General features: G+C 45.0%; 1 protein-coding gene across 3 annotated transcripts in view; it reads right to left on the bottom strand.

Moving 5' to 3' along the window:
- Positions 1-7,347, bottom strand: part of PROX1 (prospero homeobox 1) — a 48,713-nt gene extending 41,366 nt beyond the window's left edge. For all 3 annotated transcript variants that reach the window (XM_057729932.1, XM_057729933.1, XM_057729934.1), the window contains exon 1: positions 6,890-7,347. The gene's annotated coding sequence lies outside the window, so the exon portion shown is untranslated. The remainder of the gene's footprint in view (positions 1-6,889) is intronic.
- Positions 7,348-11,531: the final 4,184 nt, after the last annotated feature.

Raw genomic sequence — 11,531 nt, 5'->3', positions numbered from 1 at the left:
GAAGAAAGAAAATAACATCCGTTAAATATGTGAGAAAGGGAAATACCCTCTCTTCATATGAACTTCCATTGTTTCTTGGGAACACAAAATAAAAAGAGAACATCCTTCCTTGCATTTTATAAAAGGCACCTGACATATTTTGTGACATTAACCAATGATGCTAACCCCAAATTTTGTATAAATGTTAAGATGTCACAGCTTTTTGCTTACAATGAACATTTTATGAAGAAAATGAAATATTTTTTTCACACAGGGTTTATCTAATATTAAACTTCACGTTTGCTTAACAGAGCACATCTTCACAATAACAGGGTCTATTGCCAAAGGCAGCGTGCAGAGTGTTGGAACAGCTCCCATCTCTTTCGGTTCACCTGTAAAAACATCTACGTGCTCCCTAGGACTGCATCTGTGGCTAGTTTTAAAGAATGACTATCCATGCAAATAGGCATAATTTCAGCATGAAATAACCTGTAAAAATCAAGAAAATGCTCAATGCTTAGATGGCAATGTGTTTTTTAAGTGACAAAGATTTCATCGTGCAGCCCTTGTTCCCAGTTTTTATATGAAGATACAATATTTAAATAAATCTTGTTTCAGAGTGTCAAGAAAGCAACATGAAGCTTCTTTATATGTTTTTTTGGATGCTTGAGGCTAAAATAGCTTTTGTACGCCTCAGGATAAAATTTCCTGAACTTGGCATGGAAACAGATCTTGATAACTTCAATATATAGAGTTCAGAATTGAATTCAAGATGATTGTGACCCCTCACACATTAATAAGTGAAACTGGCTTCAGGAATACAAAAATGCAATGGCAAATATTTCACTAACACATTAGATATGATAAATCAGGTGCAGCTGTCAGGTGAAAGAAAGAAAAAGGGGAGACTGAGACAAACAAGAAGAAGGATGAATTATTTTAAAGCTCAGAAAGACTTGCATATTGAGGGGGGATGTCTTTGCAAGGAGGACTTTGTGTAGATCAGTTTTTCAAAAACAGAGTTTGTTGCCACTGTTTAAAAATTTTACCTCTTGTCTTTTTGTGTGAAAATCATTTTCTCTTTAATATCACCTGAAAAGCACACAGATCTCCAGTAAAAATGTTGAACACACTTTCTGCAGTATTTTCTTCCTCTGTTCTTCTTAACATCCAACCTGGATTTTCTTCCTATCCATCCTTGCTACAGGAGGAGCATCTCTGCAACAGAGGCTCAGAAACAACACGCTGGTGTAAGGGATGAGCACAAGGTCATCCCCAGCCATCCTTCCTTTCCCAACTGCTATTTACCTCTTCGTGAACTGCACTTCCTCTCATCTAGCCTAGGTATCAACAGCTGCATCCCTATTTCATGCCTGAGCCAAGAGGAGGGCTGTGCTCTTCCTAAAGTGGAAAGAAATGATATTCTCATCTTCAGTGGAGAATACGTGTTAATTAAATGTGCTTGTTGGGTCTTTTAAGAAGAAAATATCCTGTAACTTCTTTCAAATTCACCAAATGAAACTGATTTTTGCAATTCTCTTTCAATTGGTCAGCAGTCTTAGATTAAATAATGACTTGTTTCTGTTAGGGCTAAGAGAACTTAAATACTTTTAGGTCTTGTAAAATTTTCAGCTGAGACATAAAAATCAGGACATAACAAATGGGAAAACTATGAAAAATTATATAATCCAGAAGGACAAGGCATTATATCAATAGGCATGAATAAATAGATCTCTACATATAGCTTTGACCGAAATTCAGAAATAAATGTATAGTAGTCATATACATTGGGAATATAACCCATGGAGGCTATAAACAGGACTAAATAATTATAACTGGTTGTATTAGCATCATGTTTCATAAATAAGATATATATGTGAATATTTTACCACATAAGAAAATGCATTGTTAAAGGACTATAATGTAAATTAATCACTTGAAAACACTTTCAAAGGTGCTTTGGTGATTTCCCGATTCAGAAATTTGAGAATGCTATGGAATGAATTTATGACTGATATCATCCTGTCCACTAAGATTTTTTGAAATTCCCTTATTCCTCAATACATGTACTAAGCAATATGTTTCAACTACAATTATAATTGATTCTCACTATGTTTTAAATTTAATATTAATTTTGAGTTTCACCCAGCAATAGGAAACCTTTTGATTAGCACTGGTGAACATCAATACCAGCAAGTATGCAGAAAAATACTGATGTAGAATTTGAACCCAAATGTATTACTGATCGGATACCCATATTCTATTCCTGCAAATTCCTCTTTAATTCCTCTGAAAATCTACATAGAATATTTTTATTATTAAACAGTGTTGTACCACTTGGCATCTAGCTAGACAAATGTTTTAATAATTCCTATACAAGGGGTATCTTAACATTAGCAGATTGCTCGCAGAAAAAGATAAGAACAAGCATTCGAGTATGCTCAAGTCAGATTTTAACTACTCCAAAAGATTCTTCATTAAAATCTGAATTATCTGAAGAATGTCAGATAATTTAACATGGAGACTCCTAAGGAAGCTGATGACAATGTTAGTAGAAAAGAATTTTCAGGGAAGCATTTCAAAGGAACACTGCAGTGTGAAGTAGAAGGTGGTGACGTGTTCTGCCTCAATAAAGAAGTTATTTGGGGAAGGGGATGCAAACTTTTATGCCTTGATCTGGAGTCCAGGTTCTGGACAAAGAAGTGATCACTATGATTATTATTCAAATAGTTCAGTCAAATCTTTCATGAGATGGGGAAGGGTAGGCTTGGCATGGCTTCTGCTTGGATTATTTAGACTATCTGTTTTTGCTGATAAAATGATTTGAAGAAATTGCTCAAGCCTACACTTCACTCCTTTTAGAAAACAACCTTTGAGTGGGCCTCTGATCTACTTGGGTCAAACCAATTATGAAATTTCAGGTGGACTAACACTAACAAAAAACCTTGTAAATCCATCTGGAAATCAGTAATTCAAGGGGGAAAATTAGATGATTTGATTTAGGTACTCGCCCACCCCTGCCCCCTACCAAGCTGTCCCCTACACTGTATTTCAGAGTTCATTTCTGCTAATTAGCAACTTTTCCTTTGGAGATGTTTCAGCTCACTCTCAGGTTAAGAAAGCCCTTGATGTTTATTGTGAAGAACCCACTTGAAATTAGTTAACACTTAAATTAACTTACATTGTATTGTCAAAATCTCATATCAGGTTTTAAATTTTCTTATGATAATAGAGTTCTCAAATCAGAACCATTTTATTTTAAATGCCTCCATTCTATCAAAAATTCCATACATTTTTCACCTGCAAGATGAACACTGAACGTTTTCTGAGACATGCCTAAAATATTCATTTCTACTTATTTAAAAAGTAAGAATTCACCAAATTCATAAATAGAAGAGAGTGAGAAATAACTTCAAGAATAAGCACTTACTTTTTTTTCTTTTTGAAGAGAACTGAAGTACTCTAAATTTTCTTTGAAGCTTTAGAACACACCAGGCAATAAGGTTTGAGAAATTCCTTATGTATATGTATTTCCCAATTTATACAGATACTTAATTAGAATCCAATAATAATATATCATGCACAATCCATCTCCATAATATAAAATCAGCACATTTTATCATCTTTTGTTAATCCTGAACCTAAACATCCCTTATATTAACAGTTGCAAATGCAAAACAATGCCTATAAGAAATTCATGAAAAAAGGCCTATTTCACTTTGAACAAATAAAGAGTACCCCTGGCAGCTAGGTTATGTTTTAAGATTGTAAGTGCTACTTATAGAGGAAAGATGCTAGGGAATAAATAAAGTGAGAACAAAGATGCATGTTACGTACGCATGAGTATTTTCCCACAAGGTGGTGATTAAACTAAATAGAATTCTGCATAATGGACACCTAAAAATATCAATAGTGCCAAGCACAGATAACCCTTATTAAAATAAAGCAAATGAACATATCCACAGATGACATCTGAATTATGAAAGAACTTCAAAAGCATCCAAGGAAAGTATTAGGAGGAACTTGGATATTTAAGTCGAAAGAATAAATGACACATCCTATCTCATTTTCATGAAACGGTGATCATCACCCAAGCAACCAACAAAAACCATTCACCGTCTAATCTATTTCTATGCAACTCAAGAAGTAGCCTGTTTAAAGAAAAAAAAACCCTAAAATGTCAGATTTTGAGAATCCAGATATAGTGCTTACATTGAATTCTCAATAGCCTCCTTCACACATGAAGCCACAGTCCCTAACTTCATCTATTTTACTACTGCAGAAACAGGTCCATGTTGTAGCAGGTTAACCAAATTACTCCCCTTTTTCTTCCTCACCACCCACAGCCCATATCATTTTGAAAATGCTCAGAAGTTCTTGCAAGAAACTCTTCAGAGAACTGACTGCCTGCATCTTGAATCAAATAGAAAAGCACAGTTACCTCTCACATACTTGAGATTTTCCTCCTCCATCAAAGTAATAAGTAGGACGTCTGGCACATGTCTGGTACAATGACAGGCTCATTCTACTTTATGAGAGTTTTTAACATACGACCTGAAAGAGTTTATGCACATACCTATTCCTTCTGGGCAGGGAGAAAGCGGCTAAAGAAGATAAGCTTTAACAACAGTAACACTTTCAAACTGACTTTGGTATTCTTGGCAGTTACACACACCACCCATGGATGTCCAACACACCCACCCACACACACACACACACACACACACACACACAAGATGGCCCTCACCACTCCCCCCACAACGCCCCCACAGACCTGGGAAATAGGCATAAACCAGAGGGAAGCAAAGAGAAAGTCAATCTCCTTCCACCTGCTGCCTGAAGTAGGGGTACTTTCAGCTGCCTGGCAGACAGGAGCCCGAGACACAGCCTTGGCAGCAGCCTGCCAACATCCTTAAGAAAAATAAACAAACACATACCAACTTGTCCCCCACCCCCAAGCAAAGAACTCACATGGCAGGGCTCAAAACATAACAACAGCCCAATTCCCATTAGCCTGGACAATCCTATTAACCAGGGCAACCATAAATTCATAAACCTCTACAACCCTGGAGCACGCACTGTGGTCTGGAACTGTACAGACACACACAAACACAGAGGAAATCTGCACCTGTCTTTCTTGACACAACACACCTGTCAGGCCCTGCCCATGCGAAGCCCTCGGCTAAGAGACCTCTGCCTACTTAGTCTAGGAGAGGACATTATTATTGTTATTTTGTAAGGGAGGTTATAGATGGGAGAAAGGGGGGGGGGTGAGAACAGGAGAAGAGACTTCTAGCCTTGACTTTGAGAGAAGGCCACCCTGTGCTTGCACTGTTTTTATAAGCTCAAGGAGACAGCACAGACCTTCTTGGAAAAATAAAAACAAGCAGGTGAGTTTCCAGCCTTCCCCCAGGCGGAGTGGGTTCTGGATTGCCAAGAACAGCACTTTCACACTCCAGCCTGCCTCCTTGGGCTATTTAAGATTGTCGCTCAACCCCTCCTCCCGGTTCTTCTCTCGGCCAGCCAGGAGAGGACTATCAACTTCCGAAAAAAGCGGAGAAGTGGCGGGAGACCTGTGAGTCTCTCTCCAAAGCTACTACCCTTTATTCCCTCCCGCGCCCCCCCCCCCCCGCCCCCGCCAACCCATACCCTCCACCTACGTTCAGTTTTAGCAGGAGTAAGTGGAGGGCACACCAGAAGAACCAACAACTTGCTAAACTGAGCTTTGGGTAATGTCTCCCCCCCCCCAACTTGTCCCCGTCGTCCCCCTCCTTATCTGTTCAGGCAAGATAGCAGCTCTTCCCGCCCCCTCACTATTCTTCCCAGGAACAATCACTCTCAACTCTTCACTCCTCCCTCTCCAGTCCTCCGAAGTGGGGCAAAATTGTAGGTACCACCCAGACGAACCAAGATGAGATCGAAGCAGCCCAACCACGTCGACTGCCAGCGATGACTGCGAGCACATCCGCTGCCCAAGAACATCCCCTGCCCCCACCGGACCACGATCCTTCCATCCTCCCGCGGCGCTCGGGCCCCAGTCCCCCCACCACAGGACCCCCTGAGTCTCCCGGTGCCACCTTACCCTACTCAACTTGACCTAGCCTTGGGTCCTGGGAGCTCAGGAGAAGGGCGCCGTGCTCGCTTCCCGGGACCATCTCTCCACTGCCTCAACCCCGATTTCAACATTTCGGCTTCGACAGCGTTTTGAGAGGAAAGTAATAGAGCGCCCCCCTCCTCCCTCTCCCTCCCTCCCTACTCCCTGGCCCTCTGCTGGGGTTAAAAAGGAGAAGTGAAAGGTATGCAAATGACAAGCAAATTGGAAGAGCCTGGAAGAAAGGCAGCTATAATAAACAAGACAAAGAGAAAGGACGTGGGGACTAGCCCAGGAGTTTTCACCGGGGGAGATGGGAAGGATGAGGCTGGGAGGAGAGCGGGGATCCAGACGAACAAAAAGCGACCCGGTCCCCCTCGCGGTCCTCTCTCCTGAGAAGAGAGGCCAAGAGAAAAGAAGGAAAGGAAGCAAACGCCTCCTCACTCTCCAGAAACAGTACACAAAAGGTGACAAGATCAGCGACAAGTCCAGCACTATCAGCCTCCCCCCATCGCCAACACCACCCCCCAGCCACCAGCAGGAAAGAGAAAGAAATAAAAGCCAAGCGGATCACTTACTCTTAGGAACTGGGAGGAGCGGAGCGCTGAGTCCCACTGAGGCTCCTGCTTAGAAACTGTTTAGACGCTATATTATTAGGATTCATTTAAAGAACACCGTTTTCTCCTGGGGAGGGTGGAAAGATGTTTACACGGGTATGAGTAATGGGACTCTCTTCTCTTTTCTTCTCATTCAAGAACAAGCCGGTACAAGTGATTCTGGAAAAGGGGAGGGGACTCGCGAGGGGGAGAAGATACTTACGCGGTGCAGAGAGCAGTGGGACCGAGCCTTTTTGCAGGCGGAGAGAGGAAAACACGCGCGCGCACACGCACGGTGAGATCTTGCGGGTGATGAATGTGATAATTGGACAAGGGACGGTGAGTCCGTGCGGGAGCGCGCGAGCGGGCCGACGGCGAGGAAGAGAGGGGAGAGAGCGGAGAGGGTGGGCAGGGAGAGGAGACGAGGAGAGGAGGGAAGAGAAGGAGAGAGGAGAGAGGGGACGAGAAGAGGCGAGAGGAGGAGAGAGGAGAATAGGAGAAGAGAGGAGAGAAGAGAGTAGAAGCGGGGAGAGAGGGGAGCACAGAAGAGGAGCGAAGCGGAGAGGGAGCAGGCGGACCCGGCGAGAGCTCTTTTGCGCCGCTCTGCTTTCCCCGGCTGCAATGGTGTATTATTTCAGAGCGCTCCCTCAGCTGAGGGCTCCGCTCCACAACAAGATTTACTTTAAGACACAGCTGAAGGAAACAGGAAGACTGCACGTCACAGTCTGACTGACGTACCCGGCCCCAGCACCCAATCGCGAGGCGCCTTCGGATTCAAGGGGGGATAGCGAGGCAAGAGAACTTGGGAGGAAAAAAAAAATATAAAAGGGGTGGGGGTGAGGGACTGGGAGGAGAGGAGGGGAGAGGGGCCCCGCGCTCCCCTCCCCCGCCTCCATCCCCTCCCCCCCCCCCCACCCGCGCCCAGTCACTGCTTCGGGGCGACCGGATCGCCGCGCCGGGGCCGGAGCGAGCCATCTGCGGGCGCTGTGCAAAGCCGGCGACCGCGCGAGCGCCGCTCAGCTCACACTCGCTCTTCCAGGACGCAGGTCCTTTTTTTTTTTTTTTTTTTTTTTTTCCCTCTCCTCTCCTTCATTTCCCAGATACAGCTGATCGAGTTCGCCAAGCCGCCGAGCGAGTGAGCGCTCCTGGGACAGGGGTGGAGGAAGGCACAGAAAAGTATACTGGAGAAAAAGTGGGGGTTTTAGGGGTGGGGTGGTCTAAGAGTAGGGAGTGGGAATCCTCAAATCATCCCACTTTTTAAATGATCACAGCCAGTATCAGGAATACTTGTCACCCTTGCTTCCTTTTAAAGGAGAGGTGGACAGTAAAATATAAGTAGGTTTGGGATTAAAATAATAGGTGCCAGAGGTTTCACATTGGCTCCGCTGCATCTGATTTTAGAAGACCAGTATTGGCTGAATCCCAGTCAATCTGCCGTCAAAATTGTTAGGAAGAAGAGTATTTGTCCTTGGTTACCTCTAACAACGTTATTTGGATTGTAGGTACAGCAACCTTTACGGAAAAAACAAATGTTGCAAACATTACCGCGCGATTACCGCTCAGAACTCCCTCACCCCAGAATGATTAAAGAGAGAGGTTTCATATAGGATTTACACAGTTTTGACATCTGGGTAACAAACTTTAAAGTTTACTAGGTAAGAAATTTCAAACGCTTAAATTTCGGGCTTCTAAGTCAAGCCATAGAAAATGCACTTTGGTTTGACAGTTCTTAGATGAAAAATAATCAGCAAGATTTCTTTAGATAATGTGTCTCTTAAAGGGCTTCTTGGGATTTGAAAGTCACTAACGCTAAAGCGTAAGCTCCCAGCCACAGCTAGAATGTCTCTTTCACCGGGCACAGTAAACGGCTTTTAATAAAGCAACCGCGTTTATGACTTAAAGATCCTATAAAAGCTAGGACTTGCAAGGGCTGCGAAGCAGAAACATTCATACCTAGTCGATAAGACACTCAGTTTTTGGTAGGATGGGGACAAGTATTTTTCGTATGTCCCTCGAATTTAATCAGATCAAAGGTTGAATCGTGTTGCGTCGTGACAACAGAGTGTTTGTGAAGTGTGTTACAAGTACACTGGCCGATCATTACCACCATCTTCTGCAACACACGTACGCACACACTTTTCCTAGGACATTTGCAATTTCAGCCTCAAACTTTGAAGAAGTCTAATCTTTGAATAAGAATAGTGAAGGTAATATGTTCAAGTCCATACCCTGTAGGAAACTTTTGGCACGGGATTCAAACATTGAAAAGAAGAAGAAGAAAAAATCAGGCGGGCCCGGTTAGGTGTTGGGGAATAAGAAAAAAAGACGTGAGCACCCCCAGCCATCACTTCTCCCCTTTCGCCGCCTCCAGACACTCCCCCCACCTCTGCACGGAAACAACATAGACGCCCGAGAACACACCACTCACACTTCCAATCATCGGCTACTGTATCAAGTGTTCTAATTGAGATGTGACAATTTAGGCTGGGGACAGAAATAATCTATCAACGTGCCCATTAGATACAGGACGGAATGATGCTTCTGTTGGTGGGGTCCTTTCGAGGTAAGCGGGTGTATTGAGCGGGTAAATTTGGGTTCTGTGAATGAATCAAGGCTATTTCCTTTCTTCTTTTTCGTCCTATTATTTTCCTTAAGTATCCCAGTATGTACATGTTAGCGCCAGCCCACAAATAAACTGGCAAGAGTAAAGGATACATGCCCTCCACACCTTAAAACCATCTGCTCAGTTTGACATTTAAAAGGGAGGAGGGCAGGGAAAGAGGAGGGGGAGAAGGCGGAGGAAAGGAAGCTGAGAGGGAGAAAAGGTTCTGACTCTGGAAGGAAACGGCTTGAACTTTAGCCCCCAAGTTTATGTCAATTGCACCTAGCTCTCCGGTGCACGTTTAGCACACACTACGCCCGGGAACTGGCGGCGGGAAAAGTTCCCTGCGAGCACCAGTAAGTCCTTTATCCCTGTCGGGGGAAGGCAGGCCCGAGTCGAAGTCGGGGTAACCCGCTTGGCAAACAGGAAAGCTCTCCCACCCCCAGCCTCGGCGGCGAAGGCTCGCGGCTCGCCAGCTCTGCCGCGGCGGTTCGCAGCCCGCATTTGGGCACAAGAGCGGCTTTTTGAAATAGGAGCGCGCGCGACGCTGGACGAGCGAGCTCGGTCCTCAGCCCTGCTTCGCGAGCTGCGTACGCGGAGCCCGGTCCTGTCCCCTAATGTCTGCGCGACGTACAGGCCAGGCTCCTGGAAACCTCTCTTGCCAGAGCTGCAGCGCTCTCCCGGGTCTCGGGCCGCCCTGGAGCAAGGCATGAGGCCCGAGCCCCCTATCTCGGGCTACTCCCGGTTTGTTTTCTGACAGGCGAGAAGCGATCAGTCAGCCTGGAGACAAGAAGTCGCCTAGATATTGGCTCCATCTCTAAAACCAGCGGCCAAGCCTAGGGTCCCTTTCTCCGCCCCAATGCCAACAGAACCCCCATAACTTAAAAGTTAACACAAGCTCTGACCGGTCTTCCAACAAACCCCATCCGTGCAGGCTACATTTACTTATTTATCTGAAGGGTGATCTGTGCGTTCTGAGTCAAACTCTTGCACATATCACTTATGCATCTGGTTCTGGGTTAAACACACTTCGCCGTGACATTTCCTCGGTGTATGTTACCCCTCAGGTTCTTTCTTAAAGTCGGTAGATGGGGGTAGGAGAGAAGACTGCATATAAGTAATTTAAAACCTTACAAACAACCGTCAGCAGATCCTAAACAAACCAATTCTGGGAATTTCAACCAGATCCAGTTAAGAGACAAACATGAATGTTTATTTCAGCAGAAGGATGCTGGAGATCCAGCCTGGACACACGCACACAGCACCATCTACCACTCACGGCCACCACCACCATGAAGAGGGGAAAAGAAAGGAATAAAAACCAACTCTAGGGTGCAGGCCGGCCTGCTTCAGGCTGTCTAGAAGCAGACTGCCTGCCTGCCTGCCATATTCTCTCTCTCTCTCAATCCCTATGCCCAGTGTGACGCCAAGCCCAACCTGGATTTGTTCTGAATGGGGGGAAAAGTGAAATGCCACGAGATCAGTAGCAAGTAGCAGCTGCACGGTTTCTCTCCTGGGAATCCCACTGCTTAGAAGCCTCCCGAGTGATGTTTGTTTAACCAACAGCTTTCAAAGTAAACAGAAGCGAATCACTCCAAAGAAGTTGAAATATAATCCATACAAAGAAACTGGGGTCAGGGGTGCTGGCAGAAAAAGTAATTTTTTTAAATAATAAAGCCCCCACCCCCAAGTCAGGGTCCACCAAAGCCTAAAGGAGCCTAGAATTGTCATAAACATAAAAATTCATTGAAAGGATTCCTTACAATAATGGGACGTCGAAGAAAATCACTCTTCTCCCACAAACACACTCCCGCGGTTAGAGGGGGTTGGTTGTCAGTGATGGAAGGGGCACACTACTACTTGATTTTATGGAAGTGGGCGAAAACAATCAAAGGGAGGTTCGTTCCCTGCCCCGGAGTAGAAAGGAGTAGGCTGGGAGCTCTGCGACGCCAACCCTGGCTTTGCCTCAGGCACCGAACTTTCCAATATCAAGATATTAACAGATGGTGGCAAGCACATGGAGGGCTGTTACTTACATAATCCAGCCACTCCGCCCGGCCGCGCTGAGCCCGGCGAGGCGCCCGCCAGGCCGCGCGCGCGCTTTTGGAGGGGGTGCTGTTGCCCCCCCACCCCACCCCACCCCACTGAAATAACTTGCCTTTCTCCAACCCTACCCGGCTCTTTGAGGGCTGGGATTTGGAGAGGTCGTGATTTCACACACACACAAAAATACACATCGATCTGCTTGTGCTTTATCTTCTTC

The sequence above is a fragment of the Hippopotamus amphibius genome, chromosome 3, assembly GCF_030028045.1.
Source record: "Hippopotamus amphibius kiboko isolate mHipAmp2 chromosome 3, mHipAmp2.hap2, whole genome shotgun sequence".
Classification (NCBI taxonomy): Eukaryota; Metazoa; Chordata; class Mammalia; order Artiodactyla; family Hippopotamidae; genus Hippopotamus; species Hippopotamus amphibius.
The sequence above is the reverse complement of the archived record's forward strand: the minus strand, read 5'-3'. Positions and strand labels throughout refer to the sequence as shown.